Below are 13,367 nucleotides of genomic sequence, written 5' to 3'. Positions count from 1 at the left end.
TTAAAGTGCTGTCAGTCTGTGACCAAATAAATCATTTTAAAAACGTAAAGTTTATACTCTTAAAAGGATCATTTAACATATATGCTTTAGCCAGCCGATGCACTTAAACTTTTAAGATATTTAAATATAAAAGTGCAATTATTTGTAAGTGGCTAGCTTTGGCAAATTTTGAATTCTCACAGAATTCATATTATTGGTTTATAATATGAATCATTAATGATTTTGATTTTGAAATATAAAACCTATTTTTTGCTAACTTTTACTTTGTTCTAAAAGAAAAATTATAATTGATGAGCTTTCCTACCTGTTAATAGCTTCAATTTGTGGATTATTGATTATCCCCTCTTATTAGGTGCCAAATAATTTTAGGCAAGAGTTAATGAGGTTTTCCTATTTTATCAGCTATACTAAATATTGAAAATATAGGATGGTGGCGTAGGTAACAGCTGCACCCACCGCCTCCCGCAACCACATCAAAATCACAACTAAAATACAGAACCACCGTCACTCAGAGCCTCCTGAGATCCGGCTGCACAGAAGCCCCACAACCAGGGAGCTGAAGAAGCACCGAGACCCGGAGGAGGGGCGGAGACGCGGGCGGGGCGGGGCTGAATCCCGGAGACGGGGCCGCGGGCCCACACCCGGTGCTGTGGGTTAAACCCGGGAGGGAATCTCCATGGGGGAGGTTTCCCCGAGGAGTGAGGGTCCCAGCCCCACAGCAGGCCCCCAGCCCAGGGCTCCAGGGCCGAGAAGAGATGTCCCCACACCTTCGGGCCGTGAAACCAGCGGGACTGTCCCTGAGGGTCGCGGAGGCTGCGGGAGCCCCAGCAGCTCCTCTAAAGGGCCCGGCACGGACTCACTCGGATGCTCCCTCTGAGCCCAGCGCCGGGCAGCAGCCTGGAAGGACCTGGGACACTCGGGGAGGAACTAACCTGCCTGAGATCCGGGCGAGAGGCGGAGGGCGGCTTCCTCCCAGGCAGAAGGGCTGGCGGAGGCCATGGCTCCTGTGGCGAGTCCTCCCCGCACAGCCGGCAGGCAGGCGCCATATTTGAGTCGCCAGCACCTGACTCGCACCTTTGGCCCCGCCCCGTGATTCCCGGAGGCCCCGCCCCTCCCCACCTGCAGCCCATCCAGGCCATTGCCAGGGGCTTTTCTGTGCAAGTGGCCTCTCGAGCCTCATGCTTAGGACTTTCCTAAAATCTCTCAAACAAGCAGCAGGGGGCCCCATACAGCTTGATAAGTGGCCCCAGGCCTGGCACTAGTGGCAGCTGCATTGGCTCATAGCCTGGCCTCTCCTGGACACCTCCAAGCCCAGCACAAGTAGCAGCCACCTACGGTTTGCTGTGTAGCTCATGCTGGGGGGCCCTGGGCAAGGCACTGACGCAGGCTGACTTTGCACCTCTCGGGAGGCCCCAGAGGCAGTGCACCTGTTGGTCAGACTCGACCATGCTGGATTACAACCCTGCCACATCCATGAGTGACACACTCAAGGGGTGCACTTGGTGAACACCAAAGCCCCACTGAAGTAAATCCTGCTCCATAGGGGTGTCTCCAGCACAGCAGCTCTTTGGCTGTAGTTGCAGCTGGTCCTCACAGCTGATTGGCCGGGGCGTCAGTTCCTCCCAGGGACGCCAACAGCAACCAAGGCTCAACTACAACAGGACAGTGCACACAGCCCACACAGGGGAGCCCCTAGAAGGCCCAGCTCAGGTGACTGGGGAGGCTGAGCCACTGGACCCTATAGGACACCTACTACACAAAGCCACTCTACCAATTCCAGGAGACATAGCAGCTCTACCTAATACATAGAAACAAACACCTGGAAGCAGCCAAAATGTGGAGGCAAAGAAACATGTCACAGAGGAAAGAACAGAAGGAATCTCTAGAAGAGGAACTAAATGAAATAGATCCAAGCAAGCTAACAGATACAGAGTTCAGAATTTTGTTTATAAGGATGTTTAAGCATATTATTAGGGAAATAACTGAGAAAATTGATAACATAAGAAAGTACCAATTTGAAATGAAGGCTACACAAACTGAAATGAAGAAGAATTTACAGGGAATCAACAGTAGAGTAGAGGATGCTGAGAATCAAATGAGCAATTTGGAACATGAAACAAACAACACCAACCAGAAGAGCAAAAAGAAAAAGAATTCATAAATACGAAGATAGTATAAGGAGCTTCTGGGACAACTTTAAGAGGCCCAACATTCATATTATTGGGGTGCCAAAGGGGAAAAAAGAGACCAAGAAATTGAAAGCCTATTTGAAAAAGTAATTACAGAAAACTTACAAGAAATAGACTTATAAGTGCAGGAAGCAGAGAGGGTCCCAAACAAGAGGAACCCAAAGAGGCCCACAGCAAGACACATCATAATAAAAATGCCAAAGGTTAAAGACAAAGAGAGAATCTTAAAAGCTGCAAGTCATAAGCATTTAGTTACCTACAAGGGAGCACCCATACGACTGTCAGCTGATTTCTCAACAGAAACATTGCAGGCCAGAAGGGAGTGTCAAGAAATATTCAAAGTGATGAAAAACATGGAACTACAACCAAGATTGCTCTGCCCAGCAAAGCTATCATTTAGAACTGAAGGTCAGATAAAGAGCTTCACAGATAAAAAAAAGCTAAAGGAGTTCATCACCACCAGACCAGCACTACAGGAAAAGTTGAAGGGTCTTCGTTAAGAAAAAGCTGATGAACAAAAGAATTTGGTGAACTAAATAGATCCAGAGACATTGACGCATGCAATACATGATCATATTTCAGAGGAAAGAGGGAAGGGGGGTGGAGGTTGGGAAGAGATTAACCAAAGAAGTTATATGCATATATGCATAACCCATGGACACAGTAAATAATGGGGTGAAGGCCTGAGGAGGGGGTGGGAGCAAATTGGGGGGGTCAACTTGGAGGGGGAAATGGGAGACCTGTAATACTCTCAACAATAAAGATAAAGGGAAAAAAAGAAAATATAAAAGTACATGAGTAGTTTTTATCAATGAGAGGGAACTGCTGAATAGCTGAGTTGTCAATCAAAGTTATTTGGTCAATGAAGATATGTTTTTGCTTCTATGGATGCAAAGACAAGTAATGCAAACACACCTTTGGGTACTCTCTTATTGTTGAATACTTTTTACTGTTTCTAACTTTATATAATTGTATAATTCTTTCCTCTCATATCATATATATTGGTTGATATTTATAAGAGATTTAGAATAAACTAAATAGTAAATATTGCTCCTTTATTATTTTGAGGAAAAAATGATTCATGCAATGGAATTTATTAAAAATATGCTTTTTCTTTCATAGAAATTAAAGAAAATAGATATTCAAAATTACCAATTTCAGATATTTTTCATGTAGCTGTAGTCAAGGAGATGAATCACTTTATTATTGCACAAGACAACTTATTCCTTTTTCAAATTTGTCAGGAATTTTATAGTAGAGCTCTAAAATCCAGCTTTGTATATAATGGTCCTCTACACATTGTTAGCATTTAGTCCTAAGATTTGTTCAAGTCCTAGTAAATTGTCGTTGAGGTAGAGGGTGAAGACTGATTCTTCATGCATAAGGGCATCACAATTACCTTCCTTATATACTTCAGTTTTATAAATACCTTCAGTTGTTCCCAGGAGCCAGGTATTTCTAGATGCCCAGCTAAGTGCTGGAGGAATTTACATGCAGGAGCTCTTGGTAGAAATATGCAGTAAAACTTGCCTTGTTTTACATTTCAGCCTAGAATGAATTGTTTCCTTTTTAATACACAGCTCATGGTATGAGTCTTGAGAGAAGAAAAGGAGGATATTTTTTCCATATTTTCCTTACTTGTGACAGCCAATACCTATTTTTTTCTCGTTTGTTCTAAAATGCTAATAACAGCTGAATTAGATTTAATGCCATATTTATCTTTCAATTTAATTTTAAACATCTTAATATCCACAGAGTAGAAAACAATCAATATACAAAAGAAATAAATTAATTATCTAGAATCCTAATAGATACAGCCTGCTTCAAATTCTTATCATGGTGCAATGCGAATTAGTCTAAGGACATTCTGGGGAGAAGTTTTGAAGGGTTGCATGCTCCCTTCTTCAAGATCAACTTTCATGTACCCAAGTAAAAGAGAAAAGCACGCAAAAGATAATTAATGAAAATGACAAAATATTAGAAACCTTTGGGGAACTGCCTCTTGTGAACTACCCATGTGTGTGTGTGTGTGTGCGTGTGTGTTGGAGGAGAGTGTTCATTCATGGCTGCAACCTGGCGTGAAACACATCCGGGGGCAACAGGGAGAGTATTGTACGCAGGGAATTTGTGAAGATGGCTTCTGCCCCTTCCCCCATACCACCATTGTCTTCTAATAAGAATTTCTTGCCTCCCTGCCACTGAAATTGGAAACAGCTGCCCAGCTCTCCCATGTAGGGCCTATCAGGCAGGATAAAACCCTGATGGGATGAACAATTTTTAAAAGCATTTGAAGACGAATCAAAGTGACTCGAGTTCTTATTTCCCAAATGCATTATTCCCTGTCACCTTCAGGGATACTGACTTACAACCTGAGGGGACTGTTTCCTTCCAACTCTTCATATTTCTAAGAACTTAATAATGAATACTTGAAAAAAGAAAGTGTCTGCTTGGATAACAGCGAGGGGATGTCATCCTTACTGGGTCTGTGGTTTTTGGGGAGGGGGAGGTCCTAATCCTAAGACTATTATCTCCATTCTCCAAATCAACTGGAAGTATAAGATGTGTGCCTAGATTTATCACTTCTTCAATATGTTTCCTATGTTGGAGTCACCGATTTGGTAGTTGCCGGAACCAGTCTGCCCTATTCCTGATAGCCAACCGTGAACCTCTCCTCCCAACTCTGAATTCAGTGATGACACTTTGGTAACTTGACATTGCCCATGGTGGGAGTATTTAACTACAGAAACTGGAAAACACCTCAAATCACTTTAAAAAAAAGAGAGAGATTGATGGCTTACTAGAATACTGCTATTAGAGAAAAAAATGCTAAAGGTTAGTATCCCTTATAAACATAGATGCAAATATTATTTTAAAAATTTAATGTAAACCTACAGTGTATACAAAGGACACTATATCATGGTTTATTGGCATCTACCCTCAAAATGCAAGATTTAAAAATCAAGAAATATAATTTTCCATGTTTACAAACTAGAAAAAGAATAAACATATGATCATATAAATTCCAAATACAGAAAAAAAATTGGTGAAATCTAACATCTACTCCTGGTAGAGTCTCAAGGAACTAGAAAGTGAAAAGAATTTTCTCAAACTGATAGTGTTTTTGAAAACTTTCTCTTAAGATTAAGAACAATGAAAGAATGACAGGTCTCACCAATTCTTTTCACTATTGTGGGGATTTCAAGCCATTGTAATATGTGAAAGAACAGAAATAAAAGCAACCAAGTAGGAAAGGGAAAACTTGGGAAGGGATGCGAAGGAGCTTTTAGGTGTTTAGGTGTTATGGATATTTTCACTATCTTGATTGTGGTGATTACTTTATATGTCAAAGCTTATCAAGGTGTACAATTTAAATACATTCTTATATGTTAATTAAATACCAATAAAATACCAATTTAAATACATTTCTTGTATGTTAATTACATATCAATAAAATTTCTAAAAAATATTGAAATTATTAATTATGCCCCCTAGCCTGACAAAAAGATAGAAAGCTAAATAATGCAATCCTTTGTTTTGAAGTGGGGACATAGTAATTCTCAAGCACTGCTCTTTCCTGGAGTAAAACTGGTAGTTCTTCATCAAATAAAATGCACATGCTCTCTCTAACACAACAGCTCTTGTGCTGGATATAGATCCAAAATAAATTCTCACATAAAACATAGGGGATATGAACAAGGAATAATTGCAGTGTTGTTTGTTATGACAGAGAGTTGGATATAATGCTGGTGACCATCACTGTAACAGTACTTAGGATAATGTGGCTGATGCACGCAGTTGAATACCACATGGCAGCTGGAAGCAGGAGTCTTGATCAGTATATTAACATAGAATGGAGTGAAACAAACAAACAAAAAACCCAAAGCAACAAACTGGAAGAATCTAGAAATAGAATGTGGAATGAAACAAACCAACCAAAAAATATTGCAAATTATTATACAGGGCTATTTATGCTAGTAAAAATTTTATTAAGCTAAAAATGGATATACGTTTTAGGATGATACATACCAACCGAAGGACATATATCAAACACATTAGCATGTTGTCTTATTGGAGTGATGGGGATCAGGGAATGGTAAATGGAGAGAAAAGTGTATGAGTGAATAAACAAAATGTAAAAGACAAAAATGATACAGGTCTTGAACAAATTAATGATTATAATATTCCATAATCTGTATAATTTACTCAGTCCTTTATATGTACATTAAACATAATAATTAAAACAACATAAAATATGAATTGCTTCCACATGTTCAGCAACTACTAGTATTACAGACCTGGTCAAAGCCATTATAAATCAACTAATCGTGTTGCTTCACTGGTCCCATTTAATGCCATTTTTTTAGTTGTTTTGAAACCAGAGATTTAGGAAGGGAGGTGAGTTCACAGCTTGGTGCAATAAATAGAGGCGTGAGAGTAGTCTCTAAGGGGACTTCCTAAAGTAGCTTAGTTGTCCCTCTGTTAGGGAAACATGCTAGGACCAGGCATTGATGATGTTAATAATTCTTTCCTGAATTTCTTAAGAAGTTCCTGTATCTTTTCCAATACACATTCTTTTAAGGAGGACCTAGATGCAAGAGAGAAAATCTTGGTGTAAATAAATGCTTCAAACAAATTGTGCTTAGAGAAGGAGATACAAATCAGGGAAGCTGGGGATCCCAGAACAAAAGGTCTTTCTGCAGTTCCCCCTGATGACTGCTAGGACAGTGGGAAAATTAGAAAGTCAGGTAAGATCCCTAACTCAGTGGAGTTGTGCCTACCTCGCAAAAAGCCGAAGGAAACAGAGGGAATGGAGCTCTTTGTCTTTTTTCCTTTGGCTAGATGAAAACTCTGACAGTGGAGCATAGATTTTTTTGCCACTGTGTCACAGCTACCCATTGATGCTCTCAGTTAAATCTCAAGGGAATCGCTGCGCTGCCCAGGAGCCGTGGTGCTCAGCAGCCCTGGGCCTTCAGAGCTGCTGGCACAGCGCCCTTCCTGTCACCTCCCTGTCTACCTCCAGGCAGCTGCGAGAAAGAAGGAAAGCGCCGAGCTTCTTTACAAAAGGAATTTTGCAAAAAGTAAAACCTTGTATACTGCCAGTGATGTCTACAAAAACAAAGAACATGGAATAGATGCCAAAGACTTTAGAAAGAAGAGGAGGAGGATAGTGGAGAATGATTGTGGAATAAAGGGAAAAAGCCTCTCTTTACCGAGTTTCCCTGAAAAATTAGCTAAAATATAATGTGTGGCCTGGGAAACTCATTAAAGGGAATGTAAGCCAGTGTTGGGCATGTCTCATTTTGGTTTTCAAACGGTGAGTAAATATGCAACGATAAATGCATGCACTAAATCTATTTCCTTGCACATAATGGTATCCTGAAGACTTCAAAAAGTGTGAAAGTTTTGAAAGCTGATTTGTTTACAATTATCAATCAGCGAGGTCAGAAAGCACAGTGTATTGAGTTGTTAATAAGACTTAGTAACAAAAAATCTTGTTAGAAAACTAAGCAAATGTCTTCATAAACATTCCCTTAAAACATATCAGTGGGAGTGCCAAATAAAGGGACATATTGATACGGATATATGAGAAATCTAAAAACCTCAACTTGCATTATTTCCAGGTTGCTTATAGTACCCAGTCCCCAAACACCACTTTTATCTTTATTACATGAATGAGTAAAAGGAATCCCACATATTCTCAGTATGTCTGAAGCGAATAATCACAGAAAGTAGCACTGATTAACATTTATAGATCCCTCAATAATTTTGGGAAAATGGTTTTTGAATATTTAAAATTCTTTCAAGGGGAATCTATAAAGAAGAGCAATAACTCTGGAAAGAATTAGCTAAAAGTTTCTAAATAATGATAAAGAAGAAAGAAAAAGAACAACAACTTTGCTATACTATTAGTATAGGAAATGATTATTTTAAATCCAAAAATGATTAATAGAAATATATTAATAGAAATATATTTGTTCTTTTGTAGTTTCAAGTTGAAGAGCTAACCCTAAACTGTATTTTCATCATTAGTCCAAAAACACCAAATCAAGATAAGGTAACAAAAGCCCTGGGAATATATTGATTTAGACCTGAAAGTTAATTTAAAGATAAGATGGATAGAAAAAAAAGCTTTTGAAAATAAGGTAAACCAGAGAAGTTGTAGTTTGTCCTTTATTTGTCCATTCTGAATTTAGAACTGTAGAAAGTTGATATCTGTGTATGTATGTATATAATACCAAAATAAATGGGATTTATTGATTTAAGTTATATTCATATAATATAAATGTAAACATACAGCACCTCATTCAGTTTCCACTAACCCACACATGTTGGGAACACAAACTTTGCTAAGTTTATTTTTTTATAGGAAACGAAACTATTTTTTGGTTTAAAATATTTCTCCAAAGTTAGCCAAAGTCTTATAAAAAGACTATAGAAATAACTTTATATCACAACAGACTAAATGTTATGTTTATCAACTCCCTTTTAGTCAATATGTGAAAGGTAAAAGTCCCATAGAAAATGTATGAGAGCATTGCAAATAGGATTCCCTGAGAAGCAGACCTTGAGATAGTTTAGGGTTCAGGGTGTTTATCAAAGCTCAGGATGACATCAGTACCTTGAGGAAGGGGAAAGAGGAACGAGGGATGGGCAGAGAGAGAAATTCAGCTCTGATATTGTCCAGTCTCAACAGAGCAAAAAGAAGGTTGGGGTACTGAGGCTGAGGTCGCCGGTCAGAGAGACCCTGCCCTGGACTGAAATGAGTGTTTTGCACTCCCTGGATGTGGCCACAGTCCCAATAGCACGACTCTGGCCGAGGCAGCTCACTGAAGCCAAGGCAATTCCTAAAAGAGCAGACAGCCGGAAACTGTCAGCCGCCCTAGTTCCTGGGAGGCAAGGCTGCAGAGATTTGGGAGGCCGCCTCTGAATCCATCACAGCGGTGAGGGAGGAAGAGCATCCAAGGTGGATTCTAATATTTACAGTTTGAAGCAAGGACCCTGGAGTGATTCAGTAGAAGAGGTTTGCAGAAAGAATGTGTTGGTGGGGAATTTTGTCTGGCTTAAAGAATTCAGTTTCAGACCTATTGAATTTGACTGAATATTTTTAAGTAAAACTGTTACAGTATTTAAAATACCTTTGCCATGGGCCACATCTCTGCATATACCAGGTAGTTTAATTTTATTAAATAAATCTCAGTTGTCAGCCAGCTTAAATAAGTGTATTTAGTAATACATGGGAAAAAGAAAATGACTAAAACTGAAATGCACCTTGTTTACTGGGAAAACAAAGCCAAATACATTATCTGGGAAGGAGTCAATAACATCTCACTAAAAAATAGCAGGTTAGTTTGCATGAACAGTGAGACATTATAGGAAGCCTTGCAAATAATTGTTAATCTAAAAGATGCAAAATACTAAAATGTTCTGTATTAAGAAATTAAATAAAATTACTCAACACTTTTTTTCTAAAAAAGCTATAGTTCACTGGGAGTTTTAATACTATAACTATTTACAAAATCATCTTCAGGAGCTTCATGCAGAAAATGACCATTTTTTAGTGCTTTGTCATGACATTTCATGAGATGTGGCATGATACCTTGTAATAACTTCATTTTCCTCACAGGAAAAAAAAATGAGGCTACTGCACAGTAAGAATTTACAGTAAATCTTACAAGAACTCAGTAGCTTGGCATTTATGGCCCATTGCTTCCTTTTGATTTAGCAGGTCTGCCCTTCAATATTTCTCTTCTCCAAATACTTGCCCAACTCTGTTTTTAAAACAATTTATACTGGTGGCACATTTTACAGCCTTTGGTAGTTTGTGGCATATGTTATTGTGTCAGAATGGTCCCACTCTAGTATATTTAGAGAAACTTCTGGACATCTTTGGTAAAACTCAATTATTTTAAGGGTCTATATCTCCAAGAAGGAAGGGCATGGTACTATCTAGTGTTATTCCATGTGGGGAGTTTTTCTTTAAATATTGCTATATATTTCACTTTGGGTTTGAAGGAAAACAATATCTGGAAGTGGACTTGTTGAAATTTTTATTCTTTATTTTTGAACTTGTTGGGTAGTATGAATGCTAAACTAGGAAAAGCTGCATGATAAAAATAAAATGTCTAGTAATTTTTATTATAGGTTTGAATTCCAACATTTTTAAGAGTATCTTAAATCTGCTATATATTGAACTTAGACTTACATTTGACAGTTGCTGTTTATCATTTGAGTATACATATTTCTTTCATATTTCTAAATATCCACTGAAGTTTTGAGGTGTTATTTAATAGCAGATGACTCATTAAAATTTTTTTTATTTTAAATAAGCTATTTAAATAATAACTTATTTAAAATAAGGTATTTTATTTTTAAATAAGCTATTTAAAATTTTACATTAAATTCTATTGAAATTGTTCTAGTAATAGAAGTTGATTTGTTTTAAAGTCCTAATACTTAAGAATTTCAAATAGGCCTTTATTTAAAGATGGCAATGGCCCTAAGATCTTGTCACTAAAAAACACTTTGAATTATTGGGAACTATTTTTAGGAATATATCTAGAAATTTTCTCTCATAGTTAAATTTATGCGGTATAAAATATATTTCCTAGTAAATATAAAATATATATATATATAAAATTAGAGTAGAAAGACTACTCTTTACAATTTTACAGCAACTTTTCCTCACTACAGAATTTATTCTTTTTTTTTTTAATAGTAAATGTGAATTCAGGAATTACATAGAGTACAATTAATTTGTATCTTTTATTTATTTATTTGGTTATATATAACTCAATAACTAGTTATGCTTAAAATGTCCCAAAATAGTTTACATATAAGAATGGATCTTATTTAAGATAACTGAAAAAGATGGAAAGTTTTACTTTTTCTGTCTACATATGTTTGTATTCATATGTGATTATTATAACATTTGAGTAGATTGATACATAAATTGAAGAAACAACTCAGATAATAGTATAAAATGAAATACAATTAATTCCTTGATTTCATTTTTTAGGACCCATGATATACCTACTTGTGGAAATCCCTTAGCCTAAACTTAAAAGACTGAGCACAATAAAGGTTTCCTCCAAGCAGAGAGCAAACCATAATTTGCCCACTATGTTTTCTCCTCTTGAACAAAGACGCAACTGCTTCTCTACCACCATTAACTCTAAGGTAGAAACTGCCAAATGTAACCACACAATATTATATGTTGAGTGAGCTAAGCATTAGAGATATAGTATTTCACTTTATCTTCATGATAAATATATAAATTAGGTATTATTGTATCCACTACTGTGTGATAAGGAAATTTAAACTCTAGTGAAAGCCAGAGTTGTTTTTTGAGTTTTGTCCTGTCTGAATCCAAATAGAAGGGCTGAGTGTAAGATGCAAAATGTTTCATTCAGACACAAGGTTTCTGCTTCCGTAGAGCTTACATGAGACAGTTTTTTTAAAAAAGGTAATAAATACAAAAGGAGGTAATTTTAAGCACTGAGAAGTGTTTTGAAGATTATACTAGTTTAAGCCAAAGAAAAACTTCATGAGGAGATAACGTCTGGTTTAAAATATAAAGACCCAGGAAAATCTAGCTATGAAACTATTTAGAGAGTACTACTGCAAGCAGGGAAATTAGGAATTGCGCAGGTTCTAATGGGAATGAGCAGAAATAACGATTCATGTTCACAGTGGGTAGCCAGGGAGAATTACGATAGCATCATAGGGGAGGTAGTACTTAAACAAGGTCTTTGAGGAGTTCACCTGGAGAAAAGGGGAGATGCCGGCTCACTTTTAGAAGTGGAGCAAACTCTTAGGGGTACCTGAAATATTCTGGGGCAAAAAGCAGACGACAGCTGAATACCATTATATGTCAGGGAAAATAAACTGGATTCATACAGTGAAGAACTGCAAAACCTATGAGTAAGCCGGTGAATAGTTTGGAAAGAGGCTGATGTGAACAAAACTGCACTAATAGCATAGGGATATTTTGTAACCAAAGCTATATAATGTTGAAAATTCAAGAAAAAAACTAAATGTGAGTCTGGCAGCAGAAGTGGAAAGTGGTCAGGTGTGTGGTGTGTGGAAGGCAGAACAGGGAGAATAACAGAAGGATGTTGAATTAGTTTGGGGGAAGATGAGTTCCCTTTTCTAGACCACTGGCAATGAAATGAAAGGAAGAAAACATATTAGCTAAGCATTCAAAGAAGAATTAATTACATCTGGGTATGAAAGTTGAGTTTGATTTTCTCCAAACCACAGAGAGAACCTGTTAGTGCTCTAGGAGATGAAGCGCGAAAGCGTGGGGAGTCCCTGATGATGGTGTCCCCCTGGACTTTTTACTGCAACAGCTTGTCCACACTCCGCCTCCAGCAACTTTTCAGCTACAGTGCAGGTGTCCCTGCCCTGGCGCTGGTCCGGTGCTGGTTTTTCCCAAAGTTTTCTACTCTGGTAAGTTGTGATTTATTTTATTTATCTGTCAGACTCTTCAGTTTGAGGAGCAGCGATTTTCCCTGTGACTTCACTTCTTTTATGATCTAGGAATTGTTTGGTTTTTTAGTTTGGTCAGTTAATGGTAGGACAGCTTGGCCACGTCCAAGGTTTTTGCATGCTGGACTAGAAACCCTATTTCTATTTTAATAGTTTAAACACATTGCAGTTATCTAATGATATTCAACAGTACTAAAACCTTAGATGCACAAGCAGGTGAAATGTCCCATAGATTTATGGTACAGTGTGAAATTTAGCATTAATGGAGTGTGAATTTGAAAAAGGTAATTCAAGTTTGGTTTAAACTGATTCTTAAAGAAAGTGGAGCAGTTTCCCCAGATCTGTGTGATTTAAGGTTGAAACTTTGGTGAATTAAATTCTCACCATTACCTTGTGTTTTAAAGTTATGGTGGTGATCAATAGATGCCTAAAATTGTTTTCAAAACCTGTATGATACACACAACAATGAAGTCAAACAAAGGTGTGCTTTATGGGTAAAATGATTCCCCATTTATATACTGTAGTAGGTGACCATGAGCAAGAGATTTAATCACTCGAAAACTTGGTTTCTCCACTTTCAAAATGGAGTTACATAAATTACAGTATTTTAAAAGGGTTAAATTATTTATAATTTATGAAGTGCCTAGTACTTAATACAAATTATTTTATTTTCTTGTCTGACATTAATAT

This window comes from Miniopterus natalensis, chromosome 3 (assembly GCF_054644295.1).
Source record: "Miniopterus natalensis isolate mMinNat1 chromosome 3, mMinNat1.hap1, whole genome shotgun sequence".
Taxonomy (NCBI): domain Eukaryota; kingdom Metazoa; phylum Chordata; class Mammalia; order Chiroptera; family Miniopteridae; genus Miniopterus; species Miniopterus natalensis.
Note: the sequence above shows the minus strand (reverse complement) of the source record.